This window comes from Silene latifolia, chromosome 7 (assembly GCF_048544455.1).
Source record: "Silene latifolia isolate original U9 population chromosome 7, ASM4854445v1, whole genome shotgun sequence".
NCBI classification, from domain to species: Eukaryota; Viridiplantae; Streptophyta; class Magnoliopsida; order Caryophyllales; family Caryophyllaceae; genus Silene; species Silene latifolia.
Genome location: NC_133532.1, coordinates 107,258,589 through 107,272,815, shown reverse-complemented (window position 1 = coordinate 107,272,815; position 14,227 = coordinate 107,258,589). Strand labels below are relative to the sequence as shown.

General features: G+C 34.7%; 1 long non-coding RNA gene across 1 annotated transcript; it reads left to right on the top strand.

The window, feature by feature from the left end:
- The first annotated feature begins 7,741 nt into the window (after positions 1-7,741).
- Positions 7,742-10,578, top strand: LOC141592482 (uncharacterized). Its single transcript, XR_012521162.1, has 3 exons — positions 7,742-7,940; positions 9,034-9,590; positions 10,334-10,578. It is a non-coding gene; the product is annotated as an uncharacterized LOC141592482 (long non-coding RNA).
- Positions 10,579-14,227: the final 3,649 nt, after the last annotated feature.

The window sequence follows — 14,227 nt, the reverse complement described above, 5'->3', positions numbered from 1 at the left end:
CCTATTTCCTTATCTTATCAACTCAAAACCAAATATCATCATCATCCTTACAATCTCCATCAGAAAAACCCAATCCCCATCACAAAAATCAAGGAAAACCCTACCAATCACATCAAGCAAAGATGAATCTAAGGAGCAAAAGCAAGTACCATGCCTAAAAGTCACAAGGGTGCTACTTCATCCGCCTCACAAGATGCAAGGGGCCTAGAGAATGTAGTGATACACGGTGTTGCACAACTTGAGTATTTCCCGGAGGTGCTCTTCACCAACATTGACCACCGCCAACGATTTGAGCAATTGCTAGGTAAGGACTATGAACCTACTCAATTCATTGATCTTGATGCATTAGAAATACTTGGCATAAGGCATCAAACATAGGTGTTTTTTAATGGTTTGGGTCCTGAAAAGATGTTCTATGCCCGTGAGGACACTTACTTTAGTCTCACCCTAGAGTTTTTGTGTAGTCTCCATGTTATCACTAATCAACGGAGAAATATTGGTATGGAGTTCCGTCTTTGCAATAGAGACCATAGGTTGACTTTTGACCATTTTGCAAGTATTTTTGGTCTTGAAGTACCGAGGAAAAACACCGATAAGCCCTCCGACTTCACCGTTAACCTCCTATGGAGGGCCATTTCCGGGAGAGAACTCCATTCCTATAAGAAATGCTATACTTTTGCCATCCAACATCCAGTGATTAGGATTACTGAACGGTTTATAGCCGGAACTATTAATGGAAGGCTAGAGCAAGACAGGTGCACCCTTCTCGACTTGATCTTTCTAGAGTCTTACTTGAATGTGCAAGGGACAAGGCCTTACAATTTCAACAAACCCCTTGAGATACTTACAAGGCTCAATGACTTTGTTCAAGGGAATTCTCATATAAAAACCTTTGTGATGGGAGGCCTAATCACAATTTTGGCAAATGAACTTTGCCCTGAGTTTAACTTTAATGGAAGCTATGAAAAGCTTAAGAGGAGCATTTTGATAGATGAGGATGCTATCTTCAACCACCACCATTGGTGTACATACAACCAAGCCGGAAGTGTAGAGTGGTTCACTAAGGTATGCACACCACTTGTTCTCTTGGGGTGGAACATACCACCTACCGAGCCCCGCTTGATTCGGTACTCGCCTAGACCAAGCTACATCCTCCCTATTGAGATCCATGACAACCCACCACCAAGAGAAGAAGCACCTCATCGACCTCGCGAGTTGCCGGAATGGGGAGATGCACCACCATCCTATGTACCCATTCAACCCTACCCAACACAACATGTACCATTCACTCCTCAAGATCCGAGAGCTCCATCCATGAATGATTTGATGAAGCTCATGCAAAATGTTGATGTTCGAGTGCACGATAGGAGGGTTGACAACTACTTGGCCCAATACCTCTCCTACTACATGCAACATGGCTCAACAAGGGTACATCAACCCTAGAGGCGCCCATCCATCTTGGGCTCAACCACATCTCTTGTTCCCTAACTATGGCAACCAAGAAGGGAACTTTGGTGACCAAAGTGGGGGATTCTTTAACCAAGGAGGAGGCTATGACTAAGGAGGATCTAGCGGACGAGGAAACCACAATGATGATGATGATGATGAGTAAGATGGCTAGAGGTGCTTGACCACACAACCTCCTTTTGTATGATACTCTTTCCCTATCTCTTATGTATAGTTTCATTGCATTTAGTTTACACCTCACTTGCACTTGTATTATATTTCACATTGCATTTACATTAGTTAGTTCAGCATAGCTTGCATTGTAATATATCTTACATATCTCATATAGTTAGTTGCATATAGACTTAAGTTCATGCATAGGTACTAATGACCAAAACTATTCCTTTCTACACTAGAAATAGTGCTTAAATCGGTTTGAGGAGGTTTGATCATAGGTGACCATAGCTTAATAGATAGCGTGCATCATTTAGTGTAGTTTAGATTGCATTCATTTATTATATGTCATATAGAATTGCATTTAGTTAGAGCATGCATTCATTCATATCATTGCATTTGTACTTCAATTTCCATAAAATCAAAAATCCAAAAACATGTATTTCTTTTTCATTCCTACTCCTACATGTACATTGAGGACAATATCCAAAATAAAGTGGGGGATGAGAATTTATATTCCAAAATGCATAAAAATTGATTTTTTTTGAAAAATCTCAAAAATACGTTCTTTAATTTCATTAAAACAAAATCCATAAAAAAATAAAAATTTCAAAAACCAAAAACATGTTCTTTAATTTAGTAGTGTAGAATTGTATATACTTGTGTTCTTGTTCTCTTCTCACATAGATACGACACTTCATTTGAGGCATTAGCAAGGGAATGTGAAGACCACTTGGTATGATCGCTCTAATCTCTATTTCCCTTCCATTTATTTTCATTATTCATATGAGGAGGATGGACTTACATGTCAAGGAAGATGTGGTGTATTTTGTTGTTGCGGTTTGTGTACCTAAGTGTTGTTAGGAGTTGCATCTAGATTATATGGCATACTAGTTGATAGAAGCATATGCATTAGAGTTGTATATATGATAGTTGCATCATGGCATGTAGTTTGCATGGTAGAAAATTTTGTGAAAATGCCTATTTGGGAAGCTTAACAAGTGTATATAAGGCCCTTGTAGATAATTTTTCTCCTTGAGACTTTGTTTGCTAGAATACCCTCAAGACACCCTAGGATGTGTCATACTAGTATCTTTTGACCCATGGACTAAGGCATAGTCAAGAGTACCTTGCGGTGTGATAACTCCTTGGCTACCGTTTATTCCAAGGTGACCTTTAAAACCATGCAACCATCTTCCACTTCTATCATATTTTGTCAATAAAAAGGGAATGGGCACAAAAATTATCAATTTGAGTTCAAGCATCAAAATTAAAAACAAGAAGTTTGCAAAAAATTGCATCAATGAAAAGAGGAGTACAAAAATAAGAACTCCTATGCTTCAAATAAAAGCACCCTCGTTACAAATTAGGGTGACTTTGAAAATGTTCAAAAAAAATGCAAAAGTTGAAAATTGTCAAGTATCAAATTGCCAAATATCAAAGAAATGGCAAAAGAAATTGTTCTAAAAAATGTCAAATACCACAAGAAAATTGGGAGGAATAACAAAATCAAATGCAAACTCCCATCATAAAACTCAAAGTATATTGATCCCTTTTTCTATTGAACCCACTTTTGTGCATGGTGAAGAGGAGACGACTCTTCTTCTTGACTAGGCAAGAGAGGAATTCCGCGATCCTACAGTGTTTCTAACATCATAAGGAGCCTACTCTTGACAAAAACATTTAGCGATTGAGGATAAAAGTACCTTAATTTGACACAACTTGGAGGTGATTTGTTGGTATCCTCTTAGACTTAGTAGCTTAGAGAAATGATATCTACAATAGAGTGTGTACCCATAGATTGCTTTCCCTTTGGATGATTTCCGCCACTTAGATGAGGAAAGTGGCTATTCTTTTGTAGATGCATCTATTACTTGTTTTGTGTGCTTAATGCTTGGATATATCGCCATTTAGGCAAGCCCCACCTTGCCTTACAAGAAGGCATCTTACCTCATAGATGTCTTGTTGTGAGTTGAAGGGGCGGAGTGAGACCCACTAATTATCTCACATCGGTTATATTATTAGGATAGTTTAAATAAAGGTCTAGTTCTAGTCACCTCTTTACTCGGGACGAATAAAGGTTCGGTTTGGGGATGTTTGATGTAGCTCTTAATTGCATACATTTAGTCCCCTAATTAAACCTATTTTGCATACTAATATAGCATTTTATAGCCATTTTATTCGTCATTTGCTTCCTATTTGCTTTCCTATTGCATTTTATATGTCTTGTATGAAAGAAGATAATGAGGCAAAATTCCCGTCTCTCGTGCATATTCGGAAGCTTATTGACAATCTTGGATGGACTAGTATGAAGAGGAGGCAAGAATGATGACCAAGGATGTAGAATAAAGAGTATATAGAAGGATTATAGGCTTAAAAGCAAGGAGAAGAACCATGTCCCAGGATCCGCATGTCCCAAGCTCAGGACACACGTCTCAGACCACAATCCGAGTGTCCCGTAGCCAATCCGAGCGGATTCCCTTACAGGATCAACCGTGCTTCAAGCCAGGACGCGCGGATTTCCTTGGGAGTTGCTACATGATCCGCGCATGTCCCTCGGGACTTGCAAAGCTCTAGTCAGCACTTAAGCATTGTTATTTACTAATCTATCCTTGCTTAATCTAATGATGTACCACTATATATAATCCATTTGTAATAATCAAGAGATTAAGTTCTCTTAGTGTAAAATAAGTCCTCTTAGATTAGAAGCAAGTTCTCTTAGATTAAATCAAACCTTCCTTAGATTAGATTAGGAGTAGATTAGAATAGATTAATCTCAATCATTCCACATTAATCTTTCCTTAATTATTATTCAATTTTATTATTGGGTAATTGAAGATTATTGGGTTATTATTGGAGAATTGACAACTCTTCATCAATCAATCAAGTTTTCTTCTATTATTCTTTCCTTTCCAATTGTTCATTATAAGTTTGGTATAATTCCTTTACTCTTTACTCTTTATCACTTATTTCTTCACTTTTTTTATCATGTTTATACTTGTTGTGATGATTGACGCCATTGATGACATGTTTTCCATGATAATAAGTGAGTAGTTACTTAACTAGGGTTAGTGGGGGATTACGGGAGTTAATCATGGGATAAATTTATGCTTAATGAGTTCATATGAATGCTTGCTTATTGTTCTTCAACTTATGCACATGTTATGTTTGATGAAATGCTAGACTATGAAACCTTGCATTTTTTATCCATCTCTTATCTTTTCAATGAGGCTTGTAAGATATAAACCAACTCAAGCCTTATTAGACCATGCATAGAGTTGAATAGGGAAAACCCAAGTCGACTTGTAGGTGTTGTAAAGTCTTAACCGACTCGAGTCCGAGACATAAGTTTCCTAGGATTTGGTTTATCATGCATGTAATTTAATAGGAAGAATTAAGTCGACTTGTAGGTGTTGTAAAGTCACAAATGACTCGGCTCCGGGACCCAAATCTTCTTATGAATTATATGACATGAACTAACTTAATTCCAACAATAAAAAATTGCTTGCATCCACATAACTCATTTATGCTATCTTACCATGATTCCCTTATGATCTCATGACATCCTAGTATCTTTATCAATTGTTTACATCGCTTAATTTATTGCTTGTTTTATTCCACTGCTTTCATTAGTTTAAGAATCATCAACCCATTTCAATTGTGACAACCCTTAGCACAACTACAGTTAGATTGAACAATTTGAGTACCCCCGTCCCGTGGATCGACCCCGACTTGCTTGCTATGCTAGTAGTTGGGTATAAATGTATTTGATGGCGGATAACGATACGCTCCATCACTATCCGGTGAAGCTCATTTAGGCAATTGAATCATAAACTTAAGCAGTTATCAATTAAATTCACCAAAATTAGAACAAAGCAAGGGTTTTTGACACAAATAAAGTGACGATAATGTAGTTATTAGTGTTGTTTATATTTTAAATATTGCGGCGTTGATATTTCTATTTTAGATCACACATATTGCCTCCAACACACTACCATCAGTCTTGTTTCCATTTTAAATATTGCCTCTCGAGTTGAAGCTGAGTCTTCTTTATGTCCTTTTTGTAATTCCCATATTGAGTCAAGCATTCATTTATTTAAGTTTTGTCATTTGTCATGCCAAGTCTGGAATGGGTTGGGTATAGGTTGTGATGAAGGGGAGAGAGGAGGCAGAGGGGTGCGTGATTGGGTTGAATCTAGCTGGAAGGAGATGGGGGCAACATAGCATGTTCGATTATGGTGGGATGGTGGACGTTATGGGAACATCGTAATAAAGTTGTGTTTGAGTCGATGGTCCCTGAGCCGTTAAAGGTGCTGCAACGTATCCGTGATGTTGTGGAGGAGATCAAGGGGGGAGGTTGCGCTATGAGTACGCAAGGGAGGGGGATTGATGGTAGTGTGCTGGAGGAGAGTAGAAATGAGGGATGGCGGGTTCCCCAAGACGGTTTTGTGAAAGTGAATGTTGATGCGGGAGTGAAGAAGGATGCGGGTGTAGGGACAGGTGCAGTGTGTCGAGATGAGGAAGGACGGGTGCTCTGGGGTATGTCATGGGTGAGGGTGCAAACTTGGGAGCCTCATGTTGCAGAAGTTGTGGCAGTTTACGACGGACTAGTTTAAGCGAAGAATAGAGGTCATGCAAATGTTCTTATTGAGAGTGATTGCATTCAAGTCATTGATGCGCTGAAGATGAAGAAGTGGGGACGGAGCATTTTTATCAAGTCTTAGACGATATTTTATCTCTTTGTTGTTCTTTTAATTCTGTTTGTTGTTCTTTTACTCGTAGAATTAACAATACTATGGCACATGCTCTCGCGCATGCTGATCCTTAGGTCTTTGGTAGGAGTGTGTGGTCGGAACAGTTATCTCCGATTGCGCGCGATGCTGTGCGGTTCAATTCATTATTAATATAAGTAAACCTTCGGGTTTTTCCTCAAAAAAAAATATTTCAATTCTTTGCGATTTATTAGTCATGTAGAATTTTTGTTTCCATTTATGGTTCGATTAATTTTTTTAAAATCCATGTTTTACGTGTAGCTTTGGCCAAAAAATCAAAGTTTTATTTAAAACTTTTTTATTGAAATACAAACAATAAGAGGAAGGATATATCAAGACATAAGTGTCACTATATTGAAATGTTTAATTATTTCACCTTTCGTATCGAAAAATATATTACATTAAATCTCTTGCCATATCGTCGTATTACATTAGATCCTAATATATTGTGAACAATTTAGTGTTGTCTTTTCATCTTACTTTTACTACCTATGGTAACAAATCAACAATAGTGTGAAAAAATAATATGTAGACATCGTAGCTTAAATGGGATAAAAACATTATATACTATTTTTGATACATTCTTTACCTTTTTTTATCGCTTAAAAAAGATAAGTAAATGTGATTATTCATATTGATGCATTGTATACTACAAAGTACAATTTATTTTTTATACGTTTTATGTTTCCAACCGCAAGACTTTGTTTTTAAGATTGACATGACATGTATTAGATTTTAAAGCTACCCACATATAGTAAGTGAGTATGTTTTAAAATTAACCATCAAACAGCCCTACAGAAACTGAAAGAACAAATATAGAAAATAGAAATAATACAATCTAAACTCTCATAAAAAGACTCACAAAAAAATAAATAATGAAACAATGTTCGTATATGTGACCATGATTTCCTGTAAACTTTATGAAACGATGAGGAAATTTTTTGGCTAAAATATAGCAATCACATTTTTGTATATAATAAAGAGCTTTTTAATTTAACAACAATCATATATATTTTTAAAGTGGATGATTTTCATTCCAATTTTAAAAGTATAATATTCACTCATTTTTTATTATTTGTAAATATTATGACCATTTATACAAGAAATTAATCTTTTAGTGCGTTCAACAAGTTATGGAAATAGATTTGATTCAAAAAAAAATTATGGAATTAAATCTCACTGATCCTTGGATATATATGTTATATAACCCAGCTTTATCGCCAATATTAGCAGTTTTAGAAGTTTTTAACTGATTAATAGGAACTAAATGTTCATAATTCTATCCATCCGATATTCACTCCACACAATTATAACTCCCAAAAATTAAGAAAATTTCTATTTTGCTTTTATACCATACAACTAAAATTGGGAAAAGAATTGCTAGTTCGTCTAAATTAGAGTTTATAAATTTAACAATATTTTTTTGGCAAATCTTCTTTTCTCTTCTCCTCTTTTATTTCATCTTCTCAACTAAGAAGCAATATTATGCAATAGGGGCTTCCTAATGGCCCACAGTTGAAATGTATGCCTCCTCCACTTTTTTTACAGGTATTTTTTCTTCCAAAATGCACGATTTACATTTTTGTATATAAATATATTGATATTTAAATTGTTCTCAAGTGCGTGTTAAAAACACTTTAGTGGGTGTAATTATATTAACTTTCATATACTCTATAATTTTACAATATTATTTCTTAACCTTAACCAAATGAACGCCCTCTAAGCCATCATTATAATTTTAGGGATAAAAATATTTTTCTAGGTTAATTTTTTGTTTGCTTGTTTTGGTAAAGTGAAGTCTCTGTGATCCACAAATTTGAGACAAATCCGGTATATAATTATAGCTATACCATGAAACAAATCTGGTATATAATCAATGTATCACATATTACATATTTGGTTGAGTTAGTTTACATGTAAGGTCGACTATATGTGAAATGAGTATCAACATTTTCAATAGTACATGTAAAGATAATAAATTCATCTGAAATACCGATTCATTGAACTTTAATAAATGATCAAGAAATACAATCAAAAACGTAAGTTAAAATCAACTGTTTGTATAAGAGAAAATAAGTAGGTCGTGGCTGCAAATTTGTCCACGATTACAAGTATTTATAGTTTTGTTTTTATTATGGAATAAAATAAAATAATACAGTATAGTAACATTTTTATCTTACCAAATTATCAATGTAATATCCTCAAAATTAGACATCATGATAATTTCAATGTATGAAAAAATTACGTGTATTATTTAATTTTTTTATTAATTTCATACGGGGTATTGTATAATTAATATTATATATAGTTGCTCAAAAGGGTAGAGCCTAGTGATTAAATTTTAGGAGAAATTCCTACGAGATATAGGTTAAAGCCCTTTTAAGAGCCATCTTGTGGGGTATTTATGGTCTGAGACTATGTCTTCTAGACTTCAAAATCTGTCACTCTCGAATGCTTTACCTGGTATACGTGGCTAACAGACTATAAAAATCATTATATATGATTAGAAGTTTAATAGTTTAATTTGTTTGATAGTTAATAGCTTCGACATATTAATCAATGGTGTTTCGCCTCCTTAAAATGATTTCTAACCTTTGGAATTATATTTTATTTACTAATGCAATGTTTTTCTTTCGATAAGTATTAATATAGGTAAAAGAGTCAAAAGCTGAAACTTACCGAAACATTACGTTTCTATAAGGATTTTAGCAATGGATGAACACGGAGGAGGCAAGATAAGTGGGATTAGGCAAATTGTAAAGTTAAAGGAAATAATTAACAAATGGCAGAACATAACCATTAGTTCAAGAGCAAATCGAAACCCAACACCAGACCCGGACCGAGGACATTTTGAACCAATCGGGATTTCGCCAAGTGTCAGCAAGCGATTGAAAGACTCAATCTTTTGTGACTCTGATGAAGAAGGTTGTCAAAGTCCTGAACCACCTCCCCGATGTTCCAAAAGGATATCTAGTCAAGTTTACGTAGGAGATGAGCCTCCTCGTCGTAGGTTCATTATCCCCACGACTTACCTTAGCCACCACCTCTTTAAGGTGTTGCTAGAGAAGGCTGAGGAGGAATTTGGTTTCGATCATTGTGGTGGTCTTACAATTCCTTGCGAAGTTGAGATTTTTAAGTATCTTCTTAATTGTATTGAATTGGAGAATCAGGGGAAAGGAGAACATTCACATGACACAGGTATTTTCATTTACGAGATTTAGCTATTTTTTTCTTACACGGTGAGTATATCGAGAGTCCTGAGACTAGAGTAACACCCATCTCGGGTCACCTACGATAAGGAATTATCCTACATAATTAGGCTAAACAACCAAAATCCGTTTTGGGAGATCACCATTTGAATATTTTAGTTTATGACTTTGAAGTATATTTTTAAAATGGTTGGCATAATGAGTTTGAATTTAAGTAAAGAGATGGTTTCCTAACCCTCTAAATGGGTTGCTTGTGACCATAGGCCAGGTCAATTTATAATTTATAGCAAATTTACATCTAACTCAAAAGTTGTAAATTTAGCAAACAATTTTTTTTGGTATGAGTTACTTGGAATTTAATAAGCATATAACAAATCAAAATCTTTCAAGTGGTTTTTGATTTTGATAGTTGGGATTGTGAAACAATCTAAAAGTTTTGCCCAATGATTTCGGAGTAAATTATTTATCTTTTTTTAGGTAGCCTTTGACCTTTTATTATGTAAATAAACTTAAGTCTAATTGCAAAATTATTTATTTCTAGACGTTTTCATGTCCCGCCTTTCATTGTTGATTGAAGTTTATTTGACCAAGTAATGGTCGATCTGGAACGTGTCATGTCATTTTTTTACCAGTATTGATTAGACTAAACTTGTTCCATTACTTCCTGTACATTTAGATCTAGGCATTCCTTTAAGTCTGTTTCTAATGTAAGGAAATTGAAAAATGACGCAGGGGAAGAATCCTCGTCTTCGAAAGACTAAAGACCAATGCCATCTATTTGTAGAGAAGTGAAGCCTTCAACACATTTTTTTAAAGTTAGTGAGGGTTTCGTTTGTAATCGATTTTTTTTGTCATTTCTTTGATGTTCACTGAAAAATGGTAAATGTCAAGGAAACTTTGGCTAGATTTTTAGTATTTGGATTGCCTTTGATTTTGCCCATTTTATTTCCTATGATTATTGGTTTGACCTGGTTTGCACTATGGAGTATAAAACAAGATGATGACGAATGAGATTAATTTCGTAGATTTAGTATATTGAGAGATAATTCTAACACAATCATTTTCAACATAATGAATCAAATTGGTGTATTTGGATTGCCTTTCCTTTTCCCATTTATTTATTTTTTCTTTTTTGGTAGTTTATAACGCAGTAATATTAGTCTCACACTAATTTATCGTGAGACGGTTTAACAGGTAACTTACCCCCGAAGCACAAAATTTTTGGAGAGACGTTCTCTCAGTAAGTTATTGAGAAACCACTTTTACCCAAACAAGGGTATTATATTTAGTAAGATGTTTCTACTATAATCCTTAAACTAGTTTTACGCCCGTGCAAAAAATGCACGGGTTTAATTTTATTTAATTGGAAAGATCAATAAGAAGGTGCATATATTTAATAAAAATATGATTTTAGTATTACAGTAATATCGATGTAAGAAGTAAGGAGAATTTTTACCGCTTAACTCAGGCGTAAGTAAAAACAACACATTAACTCGACATTATAAAAATACACAAATTCTTATTCAGGACGCCACTATCCGTTTATGTTTAAAACGGGTCAAATATATATATGTAGAACGGATAAAGACAAAACAAAAGTATTATGTATGGGGAAAGAATATATTTGTCCTATATATCCATGGAGAGTGATACTGACCCGTTTTAAACTTAAGACGGATAATAGCCGATAAAAATATATATAGATATGAAAATTATACTTATGGTTTAAATTCTAAGTTCCTACGAAGTACTTCCTAACCATCGTAATTAACCCAAATTATTATTGGATCGATCCTCTAACTACCCCAAAAAAAAAAACTCCGACCATATAATATAAACCTTATCTTTTTGTTTTTGTTTTTTTTTTTCATCAAGATATTATAATATGGGCCTCTGTGTTAAATTTGTTGTATAATGGTATGAATTTGCTTGTCTATATTTTATTTGTTATTATTCATTCGATTTGTTATTTTCTAATTTAGTTTGAAATTTATTAATTTGTAGTCGTTGAACATATGAATTTCTGTACAGATTTTCATTTTTTATTTTTTGTATTTTCTTTTTTAGCATAAAATTTTATGTAAATAAACTTTTTATCATAAATATTCTCAAATTGTAAAATGGAAAACAAATGAAATTGAAGGAGAGATAATAATTAATTGGGAGATTATGGTGGGGTCCATTTATCCTAAATTCAAGCTGTCAATAGGAAGCATTTAAGTGTTTTGGCTTTTATATATAGAGGATTATTAATAAAAAGATATGTATGAGAGAACTTTTTTAAAATATTGGATGAATGAATAATAGTGAGTCACGTACCAAAACAAAATTTGCTTTTTGTTAGTTATATAAATGGAGAAAAATAAGGTACATTCGAGCAAAATGAAAAAAATAACAACCAAAAACCATGGAAAAAAAATAATCTCCAAACACAAATTAAGGGAAATATTATCAATCTTCTATTTGATGTTTTCTCTCCAACAATTTCACAACAACAACAACAACAACAACAACAACTCTGTGCCTCAATAGCTCCCACAAAATGCGAGGTAATGGGTTGTCATATGTACGCGACATTACCCCTTGTGTTAGAAGAATAAATAGTCTGTTCTGAATGATCCAAAATGAAAATTGCATGGTAATTGGGATTGAAGTACACAAATACTCCATTTTTTTCTTTTCTTCATATTTGACTTTTTCATTGGGATTTTGATATTTTGACCTTGAATATCTTAAAAATTATAATGAATTGTCATATGTTGCTAATATATTTATTTACCATTTAAAAGTCTTCGCAAAGAATATTTTTATGAAAGAATTAACCAGTAAGTCTCCCTTAAGACGACATTTTCCGTCTTAAGCTTAAGATGGGTCAAGTAACTACCACTTGTGTATATAACAATGCATAGAAAAAAGCAATATATTTGTCTTATATATACATGGTATGATACTTGATCCGTCTTAAAATTAAGACGGATAGTGTCGTCTTAGATGAGAATTTGTGGAAATTAACATACAAATGCACCCAAAATATGGTTAAAGTAGCGCATTGACTATGCAGTCAAGCGAGGGAAAAAACAAAAAAAATGGAAGGACTAAAATTCGTAATACCTTCTTTAGGGTATCACTACCGACCATAGAAGGACAATTTTATGAGCTAGAATGTCATATATTTGCCTAGAAAAAAGGAGCTCTAGGCGTTAAGAAGTTCTAGCCGCTCAAAATAAGGTCGTAACAGTTGATAACATGTGTACACGAGGTTTATAGTTGGTTAACATACATATACACCTTGTGTTGTAAACTTGTAATGCTACTACATCTACTATACATTTTAGATGCTCTTTTATTTACTCCGGCTGTCTGATATGTTATCCTTTCCTGGATGCAAATACACAAGAAAATTAGTACTGTTTCATGTCATTGTACATCTTGTCACCTCCGGGGTGAATTGAATAAGGGGATAGATGAGCTTCATCAAGAACTATCTTTCTCAAATCTTTGGCATCAGGGACATACATGCGGCTATGATAACGAAGCATTCCACTAGCATCAAGCTTACGATCCTTAGCTTTCCTTCAAGTAGCTTGGCTTGAAATCCTTTGTAGATGGCATCATCCACTAGGCTTTCACGGATCTCACGGTGAAGAACGGGCTTAACAACTATAGCACCAAGATAGTCAAAACCACTTTCCACAAATTGTATGCTCACTCTATGAAACTTAGTACAAAGGTAATCTGGAAATACACGGAAGCACTCAAAGAACAAGTCGACTTTTTACTAAGGGCATCGGCAACCACATTTGCATTTTCTTCATGGTACAAAAACTCCACATCATAGTCATTCACCAACTCCAACCATCGTCGTTGTCTCATATTCAGCTCTTTTTGGGTGAATATATATCCTAAACTTTTATGATCGGTGTAGATACGACAATGAAGTCCAATGAGGTAATGTCTCCAAAACTTCGAAGCATGAACGAGGCGGCTAACTCAAGGTCATGAGTAGGATAATTCACCTCATGAACTCTCAATTATCGCAAAGCATAGACAGCAACCTTCCTATTTTGCATGAGTACATAACCCAAACCTATCTTAGAAGGATCACAAAACACATCAAAATCCACACCATCCTCGGGCAAGGTCAACACGGGAGCGGTAGTCAACCTTCTCTTCAACTCTAGGAATGCCTCTTCATAAGATTTGGTCCATACAAACTTGGTCTCTTTCATCAAATGTTGAGTCATTGGTCTAGCAAGCTTGGAAATTTTTTTCACAAAACGACGGTAGTAACTCGCCAAACCCAAGAAACTACAGATCTCACCAACATCAGTAGGACTGTTCCGCTCAATCACGACTTCAATCTTTGAAGGATCCACCATAACACCTTCCTTAGATATCGCATAGCCATGGAAAGATACCTTGGACAACCAAAATCAATCTTGGAAAAAGTAGAAGCACCTTTGAGTTGATGAAACAAATCTTCAATTCTTGTTAAAGGATACTTATTTTTTATGGTAACATGGTTGAGTTCACGGTTGTCAATACAAAGTCTCATGGATCCATCTTTCTTCTTCACAAAGAGAATGGGAGCACCCCAAAGCGAGGCACTAGGTCGAATGAAACCTT